The following is a 21,329-nucleotide window of genomic DNA, read 5'->3' as shown; positions in this document are numbered from 1 at the left end:
CATCCCAAAACTTCATATATCTTTCCTCTTATTTCATCCTTTGTTTCCACCAAAAAAATCTTATCCAAGCATGCTTTCTGTATTCTGTTCATATTTCTTTCAAAATAATTATTTCTGATTGTACAATACTCATTTGGGCCCAAATCCTTTTTATATAACTTCGCAATGCATTCTTTACCTATTCTCCATAGTCAGTTTCTCATATAGTCTACCCCCTCTTAAGCTAACTTAAATCTACTGAGCTCAGATGCTAAACTAAGGGACGAGGCAATGCAGCAGCACAAAACAATTAACACAAACATCAATGACGAAAAAAATTCAAATTTGCAAAGCAAGCAGCATTAAACCTGGCTTAGCAGAGTAACACAAATTAAAATTCAGTAGCACTACGCCTGGCAAACAGCAGCAACTTATACCTAGACATGACATAGCTCAAGCAGAAAAAATATTACACTAAACAACAATGCAGATAAGGGAAATGTATATTCACATCTTAATGTCTATGTAATTAAAGTGGTGCACCACAAGAAGTTATTCTACCAAAAAGTTACCAATTACTTGAAAAGAAAATTATGAATGCAGTTACTAGTTCCTTCTTATTGTTCTTTCCTTTCCAAGTGCTCCTTTTTTAAAGAATGTGGATCATAAAATAATTATTTAATAGATCTGTTGACAGAAAGTGTTCACATTAGCAAATGCATTTTATTTTATAAAAGCAATGCTGCAACACAGCTGGAAAACAGATGTCAAATGAAATAAGCAACTATGAAAAGCAAAGCATAAAAATATCATTCAGTAGTCATGTGACATTTCATAAGTTAGTAGAAATTCTCTCAACTCTCGTAGAAAGACGCTTGTCATAATCAGGTGTGCAGATGTAAAAATATTTCCGAGGATAATGGCCTCCCCTTTTTTTTTGTTCTACCTGTGCCGCTGACAAGGGCTCACAATAATGGCTTTTTCTCCAGACGTCTGACACAGCTGGGTGCCCGCGACGCATTACGTGCAGGTGGTCACTTAACTTTCGTACGGAAATATTTACGACAGCACTTTTCGCTAAAGTGACAGTCTCACATAAAAATATTTCACAGGTCAAGAATTAGCGTTGCAAATCTGTATAAACAAAATCCTATAAATATAAGTGTCCAAAAAATGTTCAGTGGCATTGTGATACATTCACATATGATTCACACATGTCATAACTCTTAAAGTACGATTCTTGGTTTCCAACATCCTTTTTCACAAGTCAAGAGTCCCTACCCACTATTCATTACTCCTTACCTTATTACACATATACGTATCCATCGACACTCGTCAATATTTCGTCATTATAAATATGAAGCATAATCAAATAACTCATATAGTAGCCTCAGCCTATTAATCGTAAACATACCTCAGCAGCATAATACACATCGTCGTCGTAAAAATAACATCATAACACCTCAGTCAAATCTCAAAATCGTCGTAGCTTCCTCCAATAATTAAAAAAAATTCTCTGCTCATGTCAAAAATGTCATCTGCCTCAAACGTACTTTAAAAATCATAATCCCTTTACCAAATACATCATTCAAAGCTCTCATAGTATCACAATGGTTCCGAAAAAATATGAACAGTTTCACAAAGTACAGACAAAATACAGTTTCATAAGTGTGAAGTTATCCAGCTGTGTAATTACGTAAACATCTGTCACTGACGTAGTAAAAAAATGTTTATCTCTCAGTTAAATGATCAGATAGCTGTGTAATTTGTGTGTTAGAGAAATAAGGTACCGATGTGTAAAGTTGTATAAGCAAATACCATATTAGCTAGGGTTCCTTGTGGTTGCCACACACATGGTACACAAAGTATGCGTGTACCCCCCTGAGGATAAATGTAATTATGCCCTCAGGTGTTACAAATTACAGCAATGGAATGAAATGTATCACGGAAAACTTTCTTTGTAATTAAAAAATCTTTGAAAATAAGTGTTTTAAGTATAAGATTAATCACTGAAATGCGTGTCCTGTAGCGCTAAATGTGCATATTGTTGTAAGATAATCTCTGTGAAAGTGTCGTAGTTATTTTCCTCCAAAAGCTAAGTTCTGCAGAAGCCAATGTACTTACCTCATGATAAACAAAAGTGAAATGCTTTGCGTAGAGATATCTTAGTTATTACGCTTATTGCCGTGATGAAGAAAGTACTGTGCTGTAACGCATTGTTGTGCTACATAAAAGGCTGTCTCCTTGTAGCTATACCATAAAAGTTACTACTAAAACATGTTTTACTTTCCAGAATAATACAGAAAAACTGTGCAGATATAAAACAGAAACACTGCAAAAGCAACATTGTAAATTGTCACTCATTAGTAGCGTCGTGATAAAATCGTGTAGCTGTCACTTAAACTAACCAGTGTGTCGTCTGGTATCTCACAGAAAGTACATTAAACCCAGAATATATTTTCAAGTAAACCAAAATGTTGCATTAAAATCTCATTAGCAGTACCAGATATAATGTTATTTTTCTCGGAGCCAGCCGGCGCACGTGTATGCCTGCGGTGCGAGTCATTGTCTGTCTCTTTGTTGGCGCGCGTCGTTATTGGGATTAGGAGACCTAACTTCTACGAATTCGCCTTGCCGAGAGGGCCCAGCTCTGTTTAAAGCTCGCCAGTTCTGATGGAATTCAGGTCTGTCGTTTTGTCGGTAGTTTACATAGTTTCTTGTTTGTCGGTCATGTGGTGGAGAATTTCTCCCTGAGTCGTAACTGCGCGCTGAACTGTTGCGTCTGAAGTTATTCTGTCTCCCTTGATAATAATAGTTCTGGTTGTCATATTGTCTATTTCTATGATTGTCTCTGTCATATTCATTACTACGGAAATGCGATCTTTCTCTGTAACTATTATTACTCTGCCAGTGGTTGTCATACGGGTGGTGTCTGTTTTGGTCACGATTTACGTTGTAAGAATAGGCTTGTCGTGTATAGTTATTGCTTCTGTCGTCACGAAATTGTGACGGATGTGACCTGTAATTGTTGTGCTCCTGTTTCCGCGTTCCCCGATTGTCAGTGTCAATTTCCAGTTCTTGTAACAGTCCCTGAAATGCTTCAATGTCGTCTTTGCAACGTCCTGCTAAAATAATATGTCGTAAATGTTCAGGCAATTTGAGTAAGCAAATGCGGATGAGTTCTGAGGGGCTGTATGGGTTTGTCAGGTACTGATTCTTGTGCAACATGTCTTCAAAATATTTCACAAGACTGGAGAATTCAGATTGTTCGAAATGTTTCATCATTATGATGTCATGTTTTACGCGATCTTGTGTAGCTTGAGACCAATATGCTGAGAGGAAGGCATGGTAAAATTCTCCCTCACTGTGGCAATCGTGAATGACCGATCGCATTCTTACAGCTGGTTCATTCTCTAAGTAGCCACACATAAATTCTAATCTGTGTTCTAACGACCAGTTGGGAGGAAAACAATGAGAGAATTGATGGAGCCATGCTTGTGGATGAATGTCGTTCCCAGAATTCTTAAATGTTTTGAATTTACGTGTAGTAATGAACAGCTTATAGTCAAAGTCATCATGTCGGCGAGTCGCATATCGGTCATTGTTACGTCGTTTCGGCGGTTCCATTTCAAAATTCGGTGCACCTTGCCAATTTCTTTCATAACTTCCGAAGTGTCCTGTGTTATTATTTTGTGGTTGTTCCGTATTTCTAAGTCCCTCTTCCCGTGTTGGAGCGCGAGTGTCCTCTGAAATACGTAATTCTTGTATTACCTGTGTCAGCTGATCTTGTACTTCCCGGATTTCTCTTTGGTGTTGTGTATTAAATCGATTCTGATTTTGTTTGAATTTTCTTATTTGTTCATACTCTTCAGTGTCCATGAAGGCTACAGGTGTTGTGTCATTCAGATCATCATCTACCTTTGTAGATAAGTTAGTGAACTGATCTGAAAGTTCGGCTACTTTATCCGATAGTGAAATCATTTCCTCTCTATGTTTTTCTGAACCAAGTTTCAGAGTGTCCATTTGTGTTGCAATCGTGTCTACTGTGACCTTTAAGTTTTCCTGAGTTTTTGCAAGTTGCATAACCGTATCGGTAGATGCAACTGAGTCAAATTTTGCTTGCAAGGTCTCATGATTTTCATGAACAATAGTTTGCAGTTCTTTTATGGCTGCTTCGTGATTCTGTAGTGCATTTTCATGACGCGAAAAAATAGGTTGGAAATGCTCACAAATTTGTGTTTTTACGTCATTACAGACTTTTTGACATTTCGATTCAATGTGATGTAACTCAGCAGTTAAATCCTCACGTGTTCGTTCAAGAGTTTGCTCCAATGAGTCTAACTTTTTAAGATTTTGTTCCATTGTGTCTAACTTTTGAAGCTTTTGCTGTGTTTGTCTCTGATTTTGTTCCATTGTGTCTAACTTTTTGAGATTTTGTTCCACTGTGTCTAACTGTTGCTGTGTTTGTCTCTGATTTTGTTCCATTTGTTGCATTAATTGCAATAATAATGTATTAGTGTCTGGAATCTGTTTCTCTACGCTGTTCGGCAGTGCATTTGCACCGGCAACATTCACATTTTGACAAGCAGAAAATGTGTCTTGACTTATTTGAGAAAACGGTGAGGATCCAAAACCTGAATCTACAGTATTTGCGAGATTGTTTCCTGTCATTTCGGATTCCTGAGGCGAGCTGTTGCCGACCGATCGATCGATAATGCTTCCCTGTTCTCTACATGTTTCAATGTCTACACCATTATTTGACGCCCGCTCCATTTCCCTATGCACAGTTACCAAATTACTACTTTGAATATTTGTTAATTCATTACATGGTGGCGTTAACACACTGCTTTCATTTTCACTGTCATTTCTCAGTTTACTTTGGAGCCTAGTATTACGTTTTTCACACGCCATTATTGCCACAGTATTTCACACGACAACACAGAAAAACACAATTTGAAGAGCAAAAATAAGAGAACACATTAACATAACACTGAAAATAATATCTAGTTAATTACAGCTGCGAAATACTTGGTGCAAATCTATATGCATGCCACAAGTGTTTTACTGTACAACAATGAAAGGCTACAACTACAAAGGAGATTCTCTCTACAATTACGCGCTAGCAATAAACAAAAGCTACACTAAATACACAAACTACAAGAAAAAATCAGAAGATTCCAGTGAGGTATCCTGGCAGGGTCGCCATATGAAACGTCCCCTTTGAACAATTTATACACGACTGTCCTTGAACTGACACACAATATTTTGTTAGCGCAACGCAATCTGACTTTCAAAATTCCCTACAAAAGAATGGCCCTGACTAACATTAAACTATACCTTTCACAAATCACTTACCTCACAAAAATCTTCGCTGCTCAAGCTACTGCAATACAGCGAGCGCCACTACTGCCAGCTAAATATCATCACAAGTCATAATATATATATCAGTTCATGACAAATTGCAAAACTTCGCCATCTCTCTCCCCACATCCATCACTGCTTGCGGCTCACCTCCAACTGCGCAACGCTACGCGCTGTTCACAGCCAGCTGCCTAACACTACAATGGCGAGTATTACAACAATGCAAAGCAGACACAGACTGCCCACAGCACAGCCAGTGATTGTCATACAGAGGTGGCGTTACCAATAAAAAACCTAAACAGCCTACTTACATAGAGAAAACATAAACAGCCTACTTACATAGAGAAAACATAAACAGCCTACTTACATAGAGAAAACATAAACAGCCTACTTACAACCGCGGTGTTGGCCGTCAAATGGCGCTAGCTGCGCAGCATTTGTGCACCGCCGCCGTCAGTGTCAGCCAGTTTGCCGTGGCATACGGAGCTCCATCGCAGTCTTTAACACTGGTAGCATGCCGCGACAGCGTGGACGTGAACCGTATGTGCAGTTGACGGACTTTGAGCGAGGGCGTATAGTGGGCATGCGGGAGGCCGGGTGGACGTACCGCCAAATTGCTCAACACGTGGGGCGTGAGGTCTCCACAGTACATCGATGTTGTCGCCAGTGGTGGGCGGAAGGTGCACGTGCCCGTCGACCTGGGACCGGACCGCAGCGACGCACGGATGCACGCCAAGACCGTAGGATCGTACGCAGTGCCGTAGGGGACCGCACCGCCACTTCCCAGCAAATTAGGGACACTGTTGCTCCTGGGGTATCGGCGAGGACCATTCGCAACCGTCTCCATGAAGCTGGGCTACGGTCCCGCACACCGTTAGGCCGTCTTCCGCTCACGCCCCAACATCGTGCAGCCCGCCTCCAGTGGTGTCGCGACAGGCGTGAATGGAGGGACGAATGGAGACGTGTCGTCTTCAGCGATGAGAGTCGCTTCTGCCTTGGTGCCAATGATGCTCGTATGCGTGATTGGCGCCGTGCAGGTGAGCGCCACAATCAGGACTGCATACGACCGAGGCACACAGGGCCAACACCCGGCATCATGGTGTGGGGAGCGATCTCCTACACTGGCCGTACACCACTGGTGATCGTCGAGGGGACACTGAATAGTGCACGGTACATCCAAACCGTCATCGAACCCATCGTTCTACCATTCCTAGACCGGCAACAGAACTTGCTGTTCCAACAGGACAATGCACGTCCGCATGTATACCGTGCCACCCAACGTGCTCTAGAAGGTGTAAGTCAACTACCCTGGCCAGCAAGATCTCCGGATCTGTCCCCCATTGAGCATGTTTGGGACTGGATGAAGCGTCGTCTCACGCGGTCTGCACGTCCAGCACGAACGCTGGTCCAACTGAGGCGGCAGGTGGAAATGGCACGGCAAGCCGTTCCACAGGACTACATCCAGCATCTCTACGATCGTCTCCATGGGAGAATAGCAGCCTGCATTGCTGCGAAAGGTGGATATACACTGTACTAGTGCCGACATTGTGCATGCTCTGTTGCCTGTGTCTATGTGCCTGTGGTTCTGTCAGTGTGATCATGTGATGTATCTGACCCCAGGAATGTGTCAATAAAGTTTCCCCTTCCTGGGACAATGAATTCACGGTGTTCTTATTTCAATTTCCAGGAGTGTAAATATTACGATGTGAGTCTTGGATGAAAATACGTCATTTCAACATGTCCTAATATTTACATCAACGAAGTTAGTGGTAACTTTTCTAGGGAAAGGGGTGCTAAAGAAACAGATATAGAGATCAGAGCTTTTGTTGATTTGAAATATCTGTGTGTCTCACGTCGGCACGTGTGTCACTGTGGATCGGAAGAGATTCTCTCTGGTTTCCGGCGGCTGTCTGAGTTGGTGAAGACTGCCAGTCTTGCTAGCGAGATGAAGGCAGAGCTCAAAATTTGCAGCATCGGCGGTAGGACCGATTGCGGACCTCTGGTACAGAGCCGAGTGGAGGGTCTGAATCAGAGGCTTAGGCGGTTCTGCGACCGTGTAGGCTGCAGATTCCCATATGGCGGTGGGGTTTCGGGTTCCGCTAAATAGGTCAGGTGTCCACTAAACACAGGAGGCGGCTATACGGGTAGCAGGGGTTGTGTGGCTTGGACTGGGCGGTTTTTTAGGTTACACAGTCTTGGGAAAAATCAAAAAGGCTTCCAGCCTCAAAGGGTACAGGGCAAAGAAACGACGAGAAACGACCAAGCAAAAGTCGGTATTCTAGATGTAAATTGTCGTAGCCGTGTTGGAAAAGTACCAGAGCTTCAAGCGCTGATAGAAAGCACTGAAGCTGAAATCGTTATAGGGACTTCTAGCTGGCTTAAGTCGGAGATAAATTCTGCCGAGATTCTTACAGAGGCGCAAACCGTGTTCACAAATGATAGATTAAATAAAGTAGGTGGTGGTGTGTTTGAGTCTGTTGGTAGTAGTTTATCTTGTAGTGAAGTTGAAATAAATAGTTCCTGCGAATTACTATGGGTAGAGGTTATACTCAACAGCAGTACCAAAATATTAATTTAACACCTGAAAGGTTCAAAGAAATCTTGAATCGCATTACAAGTAAGTACCCCACTCATACAGTTATAATTGGTGGAGACTTCAATCTACCCTCGATTTGTTGGCGACAATACACTTTCAAAGCCGGTGGTAGACAGAAAACATCTTCCGAAATTGTACTAAATGCTTTCTCTGAGAATTAATTTGGCGTCCGCAGCTCGTGGTCGTGCGGTAGCGTTCTCGCTTCCCACGCCCGGGTTCCCGGGTTCGATTCCCGGCGGGGTCCGGAATTTTCTCTGCCTCGTGATGACTGGGTGTTGTGTGATGTCCTTAGGTTAGTTAGGTTTAAGTAGTTCTAAGTTCTAGGGGACTGATGACCATAGATGTTAAGTCCCATAGTGCTCAGAGCCATTTGAACCATTTTTGAATTACTTTGGACGATTAGTTCATGAGCCCACACGAATTGTAACTGGTTGCGAAAACACACTTGACCTCTTAGCCACAAATAATCCTGATCTAATAGAGAGTGTCATGACGGATACAGGGATTAGTGAACACAAGGTCATTTTAGCGAGGCTCAAAACCATATCAACCAAAACCACTAAAAATAAACGCAAAATATATCTATTTAAAACAGCAGATAAAAATTTTCTGGATGCCTTCCTAAGAGAGAGTCTCCATTCCTTTCAAGCTAATTATGTAAGTGTAGGCCAGATATGGATCAAATTCAAAGATACAGTATCGACATCAATAGACAGATTCATACGGCATAAATTAATAAGAGACGGGACTGATCCACCATGGCACACAAAACACGTCAGAACACTGTTGCAGAAGCAACGAAAAAAGCATGCTAAATTCAGAAGAACTCAAAATCCCCAAGACTGGCTAAGTTTCACGGGAGCTCAAAATTTAGTGCGGACGTCAATGCGAGATGCTTTTAAAAGTTTCCACAATGAAATATTGCCTCCAAATATGGTACAAAACCGAAAGAGATTCTGGTCGTATGTAATGTACACCAGTGGCAAAAGAAAGTCAATACCGCCACTGCGCGATAGCGATGGAAATGTTACCGATGATGGTGCCACTAAAGCGGATTTACTAAATACAGTTTTCCGTAAATCCTTCACGAAAGAAGACCAAGTAAATATTCCAGAATTCGAAACCAGAACAGCTGTTAGCATGAGTGACATAAAAGTAGATATCTTAGGTGTTGCGAAACAACTCAAATCACTTAAGAAAGGCAAGTCTTCCGGTCGAGACTGTATACCAATCAGGTTTCTCTCAGAGTATGCAGACACAATAGCGCCTTTCTTAGCAATCATATACAATCACTCACTTGACGAAAGGCCTGTTCCTAAAGACTGGAAAGTAGCACAGGTCACACCAATACTCAAGAAAGGAAATAGGAGTAACCCAATGAATTACAGATCCACATCACTGACCTCAATTTGCAGTAGGATTTTGGAGCATATACTGTACTCGAACATTATGAATCACCTTGCAGAAAAAGACTTATTGATACATAACCAACACGGATTCAGGAAATATCGTTCTTGTGCAACACAGCTAGCTCTCTATTCCCATGAAGTAATGAGTGCTGTCCCCACAAGGGATCTTAGATCGATTCCGTACTCCTACATTTCCAAAGGCTTTTGGTATCGTTCCCCACAAGCGACTATTAATCAAATTGCGTGGAGTATCGTCTCAGTTGTGTGACTGGATTCGTGATTTATTCTCAGAGAGGTCACAGTTCGTAGTGATAGGCGGTAAATCATCGAGTAGAACAGAAGTGATATCTGGCGTTGTGCAAGGTAGTGTCATAGGCCCTCTGTTCTTCCTCATTTATATAAATGATCTAGGTGATAATCCGAGCAGCCCCCTTAGATTGTTTGCAGATGACGCTGTAATTTACCGTCTAGTAAAATCATCAGACGCTCAATTCCAATTACAAAATGATCTAGAGAGAATTTCTGTATGATGCGAAAAGTGGCAATTGACACTAAACAAAGAAAAGTGCGACGTTATCCACATGGGTACTAAAAGAAATCCGATACATTTTGGGTTTACGATAAATCGCATAAATCTAAGGGCTGTCATTTAGACTAAATACTTAGGAATTACAGTTACGAACAACGTGAATTTGGAAGAACACATAGATAATATTGTGGGGAAGGCGAAACAAAGACTTCGCTTTGTTGACGGAACACTTAGAAGATGCGACAAACCCACTAAAGAGACAGCCTACATTACACTTGTCCGTCCTCTGCTGGAATATTGCTGCGCGGTGTGGGATCCTTACCAGGTAGGCCTGACAGAAGAAAAAGTGCAAAGAAGGGCAGCTCGTTTCGTGTTATTGCGCAATAGGGGTGAGAGTGTCACTGATATGATACGCGAGTTGGGGTGGCAGTCACTGAAAGAAAGGCGGTCTTCTTTTCCGGCGAGATCTATTTACGAAATTTCAATCAGCTACTTTCTCTTCAAATGGTTCAAATGGCTCTGAGTACTATGGGACTTAACTACTGTGGTCATCAGTCCCCTAGAACTTAAAACTACTTAAACCTAACTAACCTAAGGACATCACACACATCCATGCCCGAGGCAGGATTCGAACCTGCGACCGTAGCAGTCGCGCGGTTCCGGACTGCGCGCCTAGAACCGCTAGACCACCGCGGCCGGCTTTCTCTTCCGAACAAGTAAATATTTTGTTAACACCCACCTGCATAGGGAGAAATGACCATCATAATAAGATAAGAGAAATCGGAACTCGAACGGAAAGATTTAGGTGTTCCTTTTTCCCACTCGCCATTCGAGAGTGGAATGGTAGAGAAGTAGTATGAAAATGGTTCGATGAACCCTCTGCCAGGCACTTAAGTGTGAATTACACAGTAACAATGTAGATGTAGATGTAGATGTAGATGTAGATGAGACGTCCAAAAAACTAGTTTATCAGAGTTGTGTGATACCTCAAAGGGCAACAGATGAGTCTTGCTACTTACACTTGAGTGAATACAGATTCAGGTGCACCTGTGATTTCTTAGGTGTTCGCAGAAAGAATGACAAATTGACTCTTGTCAGAGAAGTATTGGAGCTATTTTCCAGCAACTGCCAAAAATATTTACCACCTAGCATGCACCTAACTGTATTTGTTATTAGATTTATTATATTTAGATTTAAATAAAACACTTACAAAATGATTCATTTACACCGTTCAAAGCGTCCAGATGCCCCGTTTATACTGTTATCCCGCGGGAGTGACCGTGTCGGGAATTATCGAGCGAGTAACGAAGGGTTAAGTAGGTAATTTGCCAAATGAGCCTTGGTTGCCAAATGCTTGTGACAGCAACCGAGCGATATTTCGCAGTGGACTCGCATTCAGAGCGACAGATTTCAGATTCTACATCTACATGGATAATCTAAAAATCAAATTTAAGTGACTGGCAGATGGTTCATCGAACCACCTTCACAGTAATTCTCTACAATTCCAATCTGGTACTACGCATGGAAAAAATGAACACCTATATCTTTCCGTGCGAGCTCTGAGTTCCCTTTATTTTATCATGGTGATCGTTTCTCCCTATGTAGCTCGGTGTCAACAAAATATTTTCGTATTCGGAGGAGAAAGTTGGTGATTGAAATTTCGTGAGAAGGTTGCACCGCAACGAAAAACGCCTTTGTTTTAATGATGTCCATCCCAAATCCTGTATCATTTCAGTGACGCTCTCTCCCCTATTTCGCGATAATACAAAACGTACTGCCCTTCTTTGAACTGTCTCGATGTACTCCGTCATTCCTAGCTGATAAGGGTCCCACACAGCGCAGCAGTATTCTAAAAGAGGACAGACAAGCATAGTGTAGGCAGTCTCTTTAGTAGATCTGTTACATTTTATAACTGTCGTGCCAATAAAACGCGGTCTTTGGTTACCCTTCCCCACAACATTTTCTACTGATCCTTCCAATTTTAGTTGTTCGCAGTTATAAGTCCTAGGTATTTAGTCAGGTTACGAACTTTAGATTTGACTGGTTTATCGTGTAACCGAAGTTTATCGGACTCCCGTTAGTAGTCATGTTGATGGCCTCGCACTTTTCGTTATTATGGTCAACTGCCAATTTTCGCACCAAACAGATATCTTTTCTAAATAGTTTTGCAGTTTGTTTTGATGTTCTGATAGCTTTACTAGTCGATAAATGACAGCGTCAGATGCAAACAACCTAAGACGGCTACTCACAGTGTCTCCCAAATCGTTCATATAGATAAGGAACAGCAAAGGGCCTATAACACTACCTTGGGGAAAACCAGAAATCACTTCAGCTTTACTCAATGATTTTCTGTCAGTTACTACGAACTGTGACCTCTCTGACAGGAAATCACGAATCCATCACATAAATGAGACGATACTTCATACGCACGCAATTTCGCTACAAGCCGCTTGTGTGGTACAGTGTCAAAAGCCTTCTGAGAAGCTAGAAATACGGAATCAATATGAAATCGCTCGTCAATAGCACTCAACACTTCGTGCGGGTACAGAGCTGGTTGTCTTTCACAAGAACGATGTTTTCTAAACCCATGTTCACTGTGTGTCAACAGACCGTTTTCTTCGAGGTAATTTATAATGTTCCAACGCATAATATGTTCCAGAATCCTGCTGCATATCGACTTCAGTGATGTGGCCCTGTAATTTAGTGGATTACTCCTACTGCTTTTCTTGGATATTGGTGTGAGCTGTTCAACTTTCCAGTCTTCTGGTACGAATCTTTCGTCGGGTGAACGGTTCCCATCCGCTTGTCCAGATGGAGGTTTTCCGGGGTTCTCTCTCAAATGAAGTAAGGAAAATGGTCTGCTGGTTGCCTTGAAAAAACAAGTCCGATTTCTTTCCCCATCCTTTCTCTGTCCGAGTTTGTCTCCAGTGACATCTTTGATGACACAGAGCACAAACCCAAACTTTCCTCATTTAATATTAAAAATTGAAACTGATCCCAATGTTCCGCTAAATTATATTTATTTGGTGACGAACAGGCTTTCGGCTTCTCAGGTCACCTTCAGGTGACAAATGAATGTCGCAAACACAGATAAATATGACGTGTCATTCATACAGATATTACCTGTGCAAAAGATACAAAAATCTCGGAGTGTTTACATAGAAAAACATTACAATAATTACATTAAATAAAAACATGTTAGAAAAGTTTTTATGAGGAGATACATTTAACAAATAATGAGAAACGAAATGCATTTACAGTTGGAACCTAGTATTCGTAACGAAAACTTACTTTAACAGGGGGGCAAATAGAAATTCTGTATAATCATTTAATACTAGACTGACATTATGTGTCATGTGTGTGGTGTCACCGCCAGACACCACACTTGCTAGGTGGTAGCCTTTAAATCGGCCGCGGTCCGTTAGTATACGTCGGACCCGCGTGTCGCCACTATCAGTGATTGCAGACCGGGCGCCGCCACACGGCAGGTCTAGAGACACTTCCTAGCACTCGCCCCAGTGGTACAACCGACTTTGCTAGCGATGGTTCACTGACAAAATACGCTCTCATTTGCTGAGACGATAGTTAGCATAGCCTTCAGCTACGTCATTTGCTACGACCTAGCAAGGCGCCATTACCAGTTACTATTGAGATTATGAATAATGTACCATCAAGAGCGATGTTCCCCATTTATGGATTAAAGTTAAGTATTCCAGTAGCAACGTACGTTTTTTGCTAAAGTCTAATTTCCTTGTCCTGTTCCAGACCTCACGCAAGTCTGCGTGAGCTAAAACGCGTGCCTTTCGGCTTCCTCTAGTATACCGGGTTGGCTCTCTTGCCAACCCACAACAATGTGTTTCTTGATTTCCACTATTTCCAGTAACGTTATCTTTCTGCTTTTCTTGATAGATTGTAAAACTTCACATTCTTATATCATATGAATGATTCTCTATTAATAAATGATCAGCAAAGGTCGAATCCTTTCTTCCTTAACCGCCAGCCTCTCTCATTTCTTAATTTCCGACAACCCCTCTTCGAAAAGGTCATACGCATTTACAACGTCCAACTCTGATTGCAAGGCCTTAGCTGTCGTATCGATTCTTTCTCGTACTTTACACTGAATCTTAACGTGGCACCAAACCCATAGTACTGAATTACGTTTGTACGAGGTATTGCTATACTTCGGTTATTACACTCCTTAGTCATACGAATTACGCTGGCCACATTCTTAAAACGCCAGTGAATCTTCCGTAAGTTTAGAGATGACGTCGCATTTGCTAGCGCAACGCGTTAAATATGTTGTCTCTTTGCCTGAAACACTTACTCACACCTAGTCCCTTTCTATACATTTAACAAACTGATATTCGCATCCTACCGCAGATTGATTTCCAAAGAAGTCTTTCATTTCTTTAACACAGCGAAAAACTTCTCCTGATTGATCGATTTTACTAATCACTCAACATTTTCTTCTCATTTTTATTTTCCCTTATTTATTCCTATTTTTTTAAATTTCAAATGCATCTTATCCTCGGCCCCAGTTGCCCCCCCCCAGTTGTCCCACCCCAGTTACGTCCCTGCTATTATCTCTCAAAAGCTTCCTTAATCGTGTGGTTGATACTTTCCCCTAACGTCTCAGATGACGACAACAAAAATGGTTCAAATGGCTCTGAGCACTATTTAACTTAACACCTATGGTCATCAGTCCCCTAGCACTTAGAAGTACTTAAACCTAACTAACCTAAGGACATCACACAACACCCAGTAATCACGAGGCAGAGAAAATCCCTGACCCCGCCGGGAATCGAACCCGGGAACCCGATGACGACAACATGTCGCGAAGTGACGCAGTTCTTAACAATGCAGTGGTCTCCGCAACGGACGACGCAGTTGCTTAGCAACAGTTCGTGACAACTCGAATAGCGATCAACGTGAATGTGGTCCATCCCCAGTGTGCAAAACCTTGACAAAACCGGGAAATGCAGTAAGAAGACGCAGCAACGGGAGCTACCAGGAGGTATACCATCAACAAACATGGCAGCTCCTCCCGTCGCAGTACCAAAAACACTGGCGTCAAATCGATTGCGCGTTTCTGTGGCCACAGAACATAAATTCTCACAGGTATGTATGTTTAATAAACACGAAATCTTTTGATCCAGCAGCTGTATTCAGAGTGATTTGATTTTGGAAACCAGTCATCCACGGTTCGTCTGAGACTCTTCTGTTGGACAAGCATGCGATTACTAAATCTTGTAATAATAGGAAAATCGGAACATGACGAATAATACTTCAACGACAAAGTTTCTGTGTCAAATGTTCACTGCATTCGCTCGTTCGACAAGTCCAATGAATTAATGTGGTGTCTTCAGACACATGATTTCGAAAAATATAACTTAGAAAATGACACATTTTATCAAAGTTTCTAACTTGTTGTAGAAGGATGCCGTTCCATAAGCTGTATTTTTTGACGTGCGTGTTTCCGTTTTATATCACAGACGCATTTTCAGTCATCTGGTGTCAGATAAGTCATTTACATTACTCTTATTGGATCGCATAACCGAAAAGTAATACATTTTTACAATACCAAAGATTAAACATCGTCGTTTGGCTCTAAATGCAGTTCTTTGTTGTTTTTCTTCGGTGTGATTGTTTCGTCTGTAAACCTCTAATGGGAAAATAGCAGCCAATGAAATACTGACTTCAAAATTTATTTACGTGTAAAGCTAGATCCTTCATTCTATCGCTTTGTGGCGTTTCTGAATTAATTAACCAGCATTATTTACAAGCATCTTCGTTCTGTCAGTTAGTTTCATGTTCCATGGACCATTTTGTGCGGTAAATTGTAATGATGTGGAACGAGTCGTTTTAAGAACACATCGAAAATTAATTTCTAAACATGTTTACATCCTGAATATTTACAAGTTTTTCTTTAGATATAGATATGTGAGATAGTAATTTCTACTCGCAGTCTCTAACTCGTTACAATAATACAATTTCTTCCACAGAACAGAAGGAAATGTCAAGGAGAAACTTTTCCCGTTTGTTTTCAAATTTTACATTTCTGTCTGTCAGACAGTCTATATCAATGGATAAGTAAGCAAACATTTTTGTTCCAGCACTGTGTACCCCTATTTGTGCTAAAGACAACCTTAATGTGGAGTAATGATCAAGATATCATTTTTCCATCTTTTATTGTACTTGTGTACACCATTGTTGTTCTTTTTCAACTGCAGTGCATTATTTACAACAAGCTTCATGAGGTAATAAATATACTGTGAAGCAATAATCAGAATGCTCAAGTTCTTAAACAGATGTCTACAATGTCTGAATGATATTTCCGCCATTTAACTCTACAAATTACTTTATTTTTTACTGCTATCTGAATTTCGGGCTTCAGACATTATCACCTACAAAATATTCGCACAAACGCATGGAAACTGAGAAAGACCAAAATTTAACATGATTATGTCATTCCAATGTCATATGAATAACTATCGAAATAACGTCACTTACATGTGTATAATTAGATACTGTTAAGTGAAGTCATAGTCAAGATCTGTTAAACTGGGCGTCCAAAGGTATACATATATACAAAATTGCAAAAATATGTGGGAAACAGGTAGCAAACATGTCTTCCAACCGTAGGAGAATTGAGCCACAGAACCAACATCAATACAGTCGTTACATGTGCAGTGCCTGAACCTACCTGATCATTTCATTTCATATCCCTACGAAGTGTTATAGCCAGATATTTGTATGAGTTAGTCGATTCCAACAGTGACTCATTGGTATTAGAGTAATAAGATATTACGTTTATTTCGTTTTGTGAATTGCGAAATTTTACATTTCTGAGCATGTGAAGCAAGTTGCCAAGATCTGCACCACTTTGAAATCTTATCTAGATCTGACTGCATATTTATGCAGCTTCTCTCAGATAGTAATTCACTATAGATAACTGCAGCACCTGCTAAAAGCCTCATTTTACTGTTAATATCGTCTGCAAGGTCATTAATATAAATCATGAACACCAATGGTCCCAACACACTTCCCTGGAGAACAACTGAAGTTATTTCTACAACTGACGATCACTCTCCATCCAAAATAACATGCTGTGTCCTCCCTACCAAAACGTCCTCAATACAAATTCCACTCGATGCCCCATATCATCGTACTTTTGGCAGGAAGCTAAGGTGCGGTACTGAGTCAAATGCTTTTCTTAAATCAACAAACACTGCATCTACCTGGTTGTCTTGCTCTAAAGCTTTCAGTACGTCATGTTAGAAAATTGAGAGTTGTGTTTCACATGATCTATGTTTTTGGAATTCATGCCAGTCGGCACTGAGGAGGTCATTCTGATAAAGAGGCCTCATTATTTTTGAGCTCAGAATATCTTCTAAGATTGAATAACAAATTGATGTCAAGGATATTGGATGGTAGTTTTGTGAATCACTTCTCAAATGGTTCAAATGGCTCTGAGCACTCTGGGACTCAACGTCTGAGGTCATCAGTCCCGCTGAACTTAGAACCACTTAAACCCAACTAACCTAAGGACATCACACACATCCAAGCCCGATGCAGGAGTCGAACCTGCGACCGTAGTGGTTGCGCGGTTCCAGACTGAAGTGCCTAGAACCACTCGGCCACTGCGGCCGACCAATCACTTCTCCTGCTCTTCTTGTAGACAGGTGTAACCTGTGCTTTTTCCCAAGAACCGTGAATGATTTTTCGTTCTACAGTAGATTACAGTATACAGTAGATTCAGTATAAAATGAGACAGGAATTCCATCAGGTCCTGGAGCTTTCTTCAATTTTTACAATTTCAGCTGTTTCTCAACACCACAGACACGAATACTTATTCCATTCATCTTTTCAGTGGTACGCGGATTAAATTGGGCAATCATCCTGAGTTTTACTTTGTAAAGGAACATATGAAAACGGAGTTATGCATTTCAGCTTTTGCTTGGCTACCCTCAATTTCAGTTTCTGTCTCATTCGCTAGAAACTGGACACTAACTTTGGTGCCGCTAACAGGTTTTACGTGCCACCAGAATTTCTTTGGATTTCGTGAAATGTCATATGACAATATTCTACTACAGTGGTCCTTCATATCTTTGATACTGGCACTAGTACAGAGTTCATGTCTGAGCCAACACCCCACATGTTCCATCAGCGACAGAGCTGGATATCTTGCTGATCACAGGAGTGCCTCAACGTCATGCAGACACCTGTCGTGTGAGGACGAGCATTGTCCTATTTAAAAATGGAAGCACGATACTGTCGTATGAGAGGCAAGGCATGAAGATGCAGGATGTCCATTACATACTGCTATGGTGTCATATTTCCTCAATCACTTCTAGCCATGACCTGAACACACGCCCAGTGATTCTGTGCTGGTGTAAGCTGTCACCAACATACTGGTCGGCAAAGATGAAGCGCGAATGTCGATTAGTAGGCGCTGGATCAAGTGCACGTATCACAAGAGAGGCCAGAGACTCACCCACAAGCAACAGGCCGCCAACACCCTCTCGACAGCACGTATTTAGGCTGCCGCCGCTGACCAGAGGGTCTCGCTCACTCAGTCATCCAGTTTGGTGCCTTTCAGTTTACTCACAGAGCAGGTGTCATTCGCCACAGGCTATGACAGTGCACAGATACCAGACTAGCGACTATAGTTGGGACATTGTCTTAGTCTGCAAGAGGACTATTACTGATGAGCTTGTACCACAAAACATGGACTCTATTGAAGTCAAGGAAATGTTTACAGTTCATGTAAATAAATAACCCTATCAACCCAAGTGTGCATTTGTGTTGTAGAAAGCGGGTACCAGCCACTCATAACAACCTTCTCTTCCTTGCTTCGTTGTGGTACAAGACTCTACAGATTCTCCACCCTATGGCGCCTGGAACAATGCGACTGCATGTGTCCAGAACATTTGAAGTGTGGGATCGGTGCCACATTCGCTGACGGTGGGCATTTAGGGCAGTGCAGAACCGTGATTGGTGACTAAGCACAGTAGAACCCCATTTATCAGCACTCCATCGCTTCCGACCACCATATCACTCAAGAGTCCGCTGCTCATAGTGCTGCTTCCAGCGCAAGGGGTTCCCAGGTTCGATTCCCAGTGGGGTCAGGGATTTTGCTCTGTCTCGAGACGACTGGGTGTTGTTGTGTCGTCTTCATCATCATCATTCGTCCCCATTATGGTCGGAGGAAGGCAATGGCAAACCAGCTCCGCTAGGACCTTGCCTAGTCGGCGGTGCGGGTCTCCCGCATCGTCCCCTGCGCTCCTTGGAGTATAGAACATCATAATCATCCCTCAAGATGCAGACATCTGTGTTTTGGTGTTATCGGCAAGCTACTCATGTGACGATAATTCCCTGGGCACTCTGAAACTTTACGTGCTTCCGCTGGTGTACAATCTCAGACACTTTACACTGGTACCAACTACAATCATGGAAAAAACTATTCGTACACCATCCTTCATGTAGAATAGCTTTGTTTATCACATATAAACATGACAACCAGAGATGTTATTTAGTAACATTATGGGAGTTTCTTCCTAATCTGTATTTATAAAAGGATTATCTAAATTAGCCTTCTGCAAAAAGTTGACAAATACTTCTGTACCACTGGCTTCACGCACTGGAGAAAAATGTGTCATACAGTCAAAGAAAATTACAGTTTTCGTAAATGCGAACTGTTAATACTTTGCAGCCACCACTTTTCTATGTATCACTCCTGTTAACCTCTTTGGCATGGAATGAACCAGTGTTTTGGCAGTCTCTGAGGTAGTATTGCCACTCTTGTTGTAGGTATTGTTTCAGAGCAGTTTTACTTGCAAATTTATTTCATGATTTATGACTATTCTTTCAAGCATACCCCAAAGACGCGCTCTCTGCTGGACACTTAAGAATATGGGCAGTATGGTACAACAACCACAGACGAACAGCTCCCGCTGCGTGCTAAAGGTAACTCTCTTGTTGAAAGTAGTAATCAGCGCCTAAACACAAGCCATTCATTCCAATAGCGTAATTCCTCCACCATCATGCTTTGCTGTTGAGTGAATGTGGTTCGGATGCAAAATGGTTCAAATGGGTCTAAGCACTATGGGACTTAGCATCTGAAGTCATCAGTCCCCTAGACTTAGAACTACTCAAACCTAAGTAACCTAAGGACACCAGACACATCCATGCCCGAGGCAGGATTCTAACCTGCGACCGTAGCAGCAGCGCTGTTCCGGACTGAAGCGCCTAGAACCGCTCGGCCACAGCGGCCGGCGTTCGGATGCAGCTCAGTATATCATCGTCCGCACACCAAAATTCTGCCATCATTTACAAATCTGTTAAATTTACTTTCATCTGTGAACAGTACCTTGTCCCATAGAACTGTGTTCTAGCTTGTATGGTTGTTGCGCTTTTGTTTTTGTTTTTGGTGGGTGTATGGTCGCACAGCGACGTGGTTATCAGCGTCCTTAGAAATATTAAAAGAAACCAATGTGGGTAAAAGGGCTAAAAACGTTGACACTATCAGTCACTCACTCTTTCACTCCATCACTCGTGTGGACTCACACAATCACTCGATCTCACACGATGGAAAACAAGGAGAAATAACGAAAGTTGCTACCCCTTGCGTGAAAACGGATGTAAAACGGCAGAGGAGCTAAAGCAATCGCATAGGGATGGTGTATCCCGCTGACCACTTACAAAAAAGCGTGGGCGAGTCAGCCAATCTGTTAACACATTAAGAACATCACCCTAAAATGTTTGAAACAAACTGGACAGATCACAAACCGTAAAACTCTAATTGCATTCATTTGAACGTCGCTTAAAATAAAGGGCAGGTCTTCCATAAAATCTGCATTTGGCCTCTCGTCCGAAGATAAAACGCAGTGTAGTAAAATGTGGCGCACAGTGATCTGCACGCGACAATCACCACACGTTGGAGGGTCCTCTGGTCAGAGCAGAAAGCCATGCGTCAGAGGACTGTGGCCTATGGGAAGACGAGTAAGGAGAATCTCATCACGTCTTCGAGGCTGAAACGAAGTCCGCCACTGCGATGTAGTGAGCTTTACTAGACACAACTTATTGTCAGTCCCTTCGAACCACTTGTCTTCCCGTCGAAGCATGACTCCGTAAGTCAACACTGAGGTGAGAGCACGCAGGTGGTTTGCACACTGAAATAACTGAGGATCACTACACGCCTCATTGGCTGCTACATCTGCCGTTTCATTGCCAGCAATATCCATATGCCCTGGTACCCAGCACAGAGACTCTTCCCTCCCAGCCATTGTAGCTGAAGGAGAGTGTCCCGGATATTTTGGACTACTTGCTGGATAAAAGCATTGTAGAGACTGATGGACACTCAGAGAATTGGAATAGACAAGAAATTTAGTACTCGAATCACGCCTCATCTGCTCCAATGCCTGTCAGATAGCATACAGTCGAAGACAACAAGGCG

This window comes from Schistocerca serialis, chromosome 12 (assembly GCF_023864345.2).
Source record: "Schistocerca serialis cubense isolate TAMUIC-IGC-003099 chromosome 12, iqSchSeri2.2, whole genome shotgun sequence".
In the NCBI taxonomy this organism is placed as follows: domain Eukaryota; kingdom Metazoa; phylum Arthropoda; class Insecta; order Orthoptera; family Acrididae; genus Schistocerca; species Schistocerca serialis.
This window is presented reverse-complemented; position numbering follows the sequence as displayed.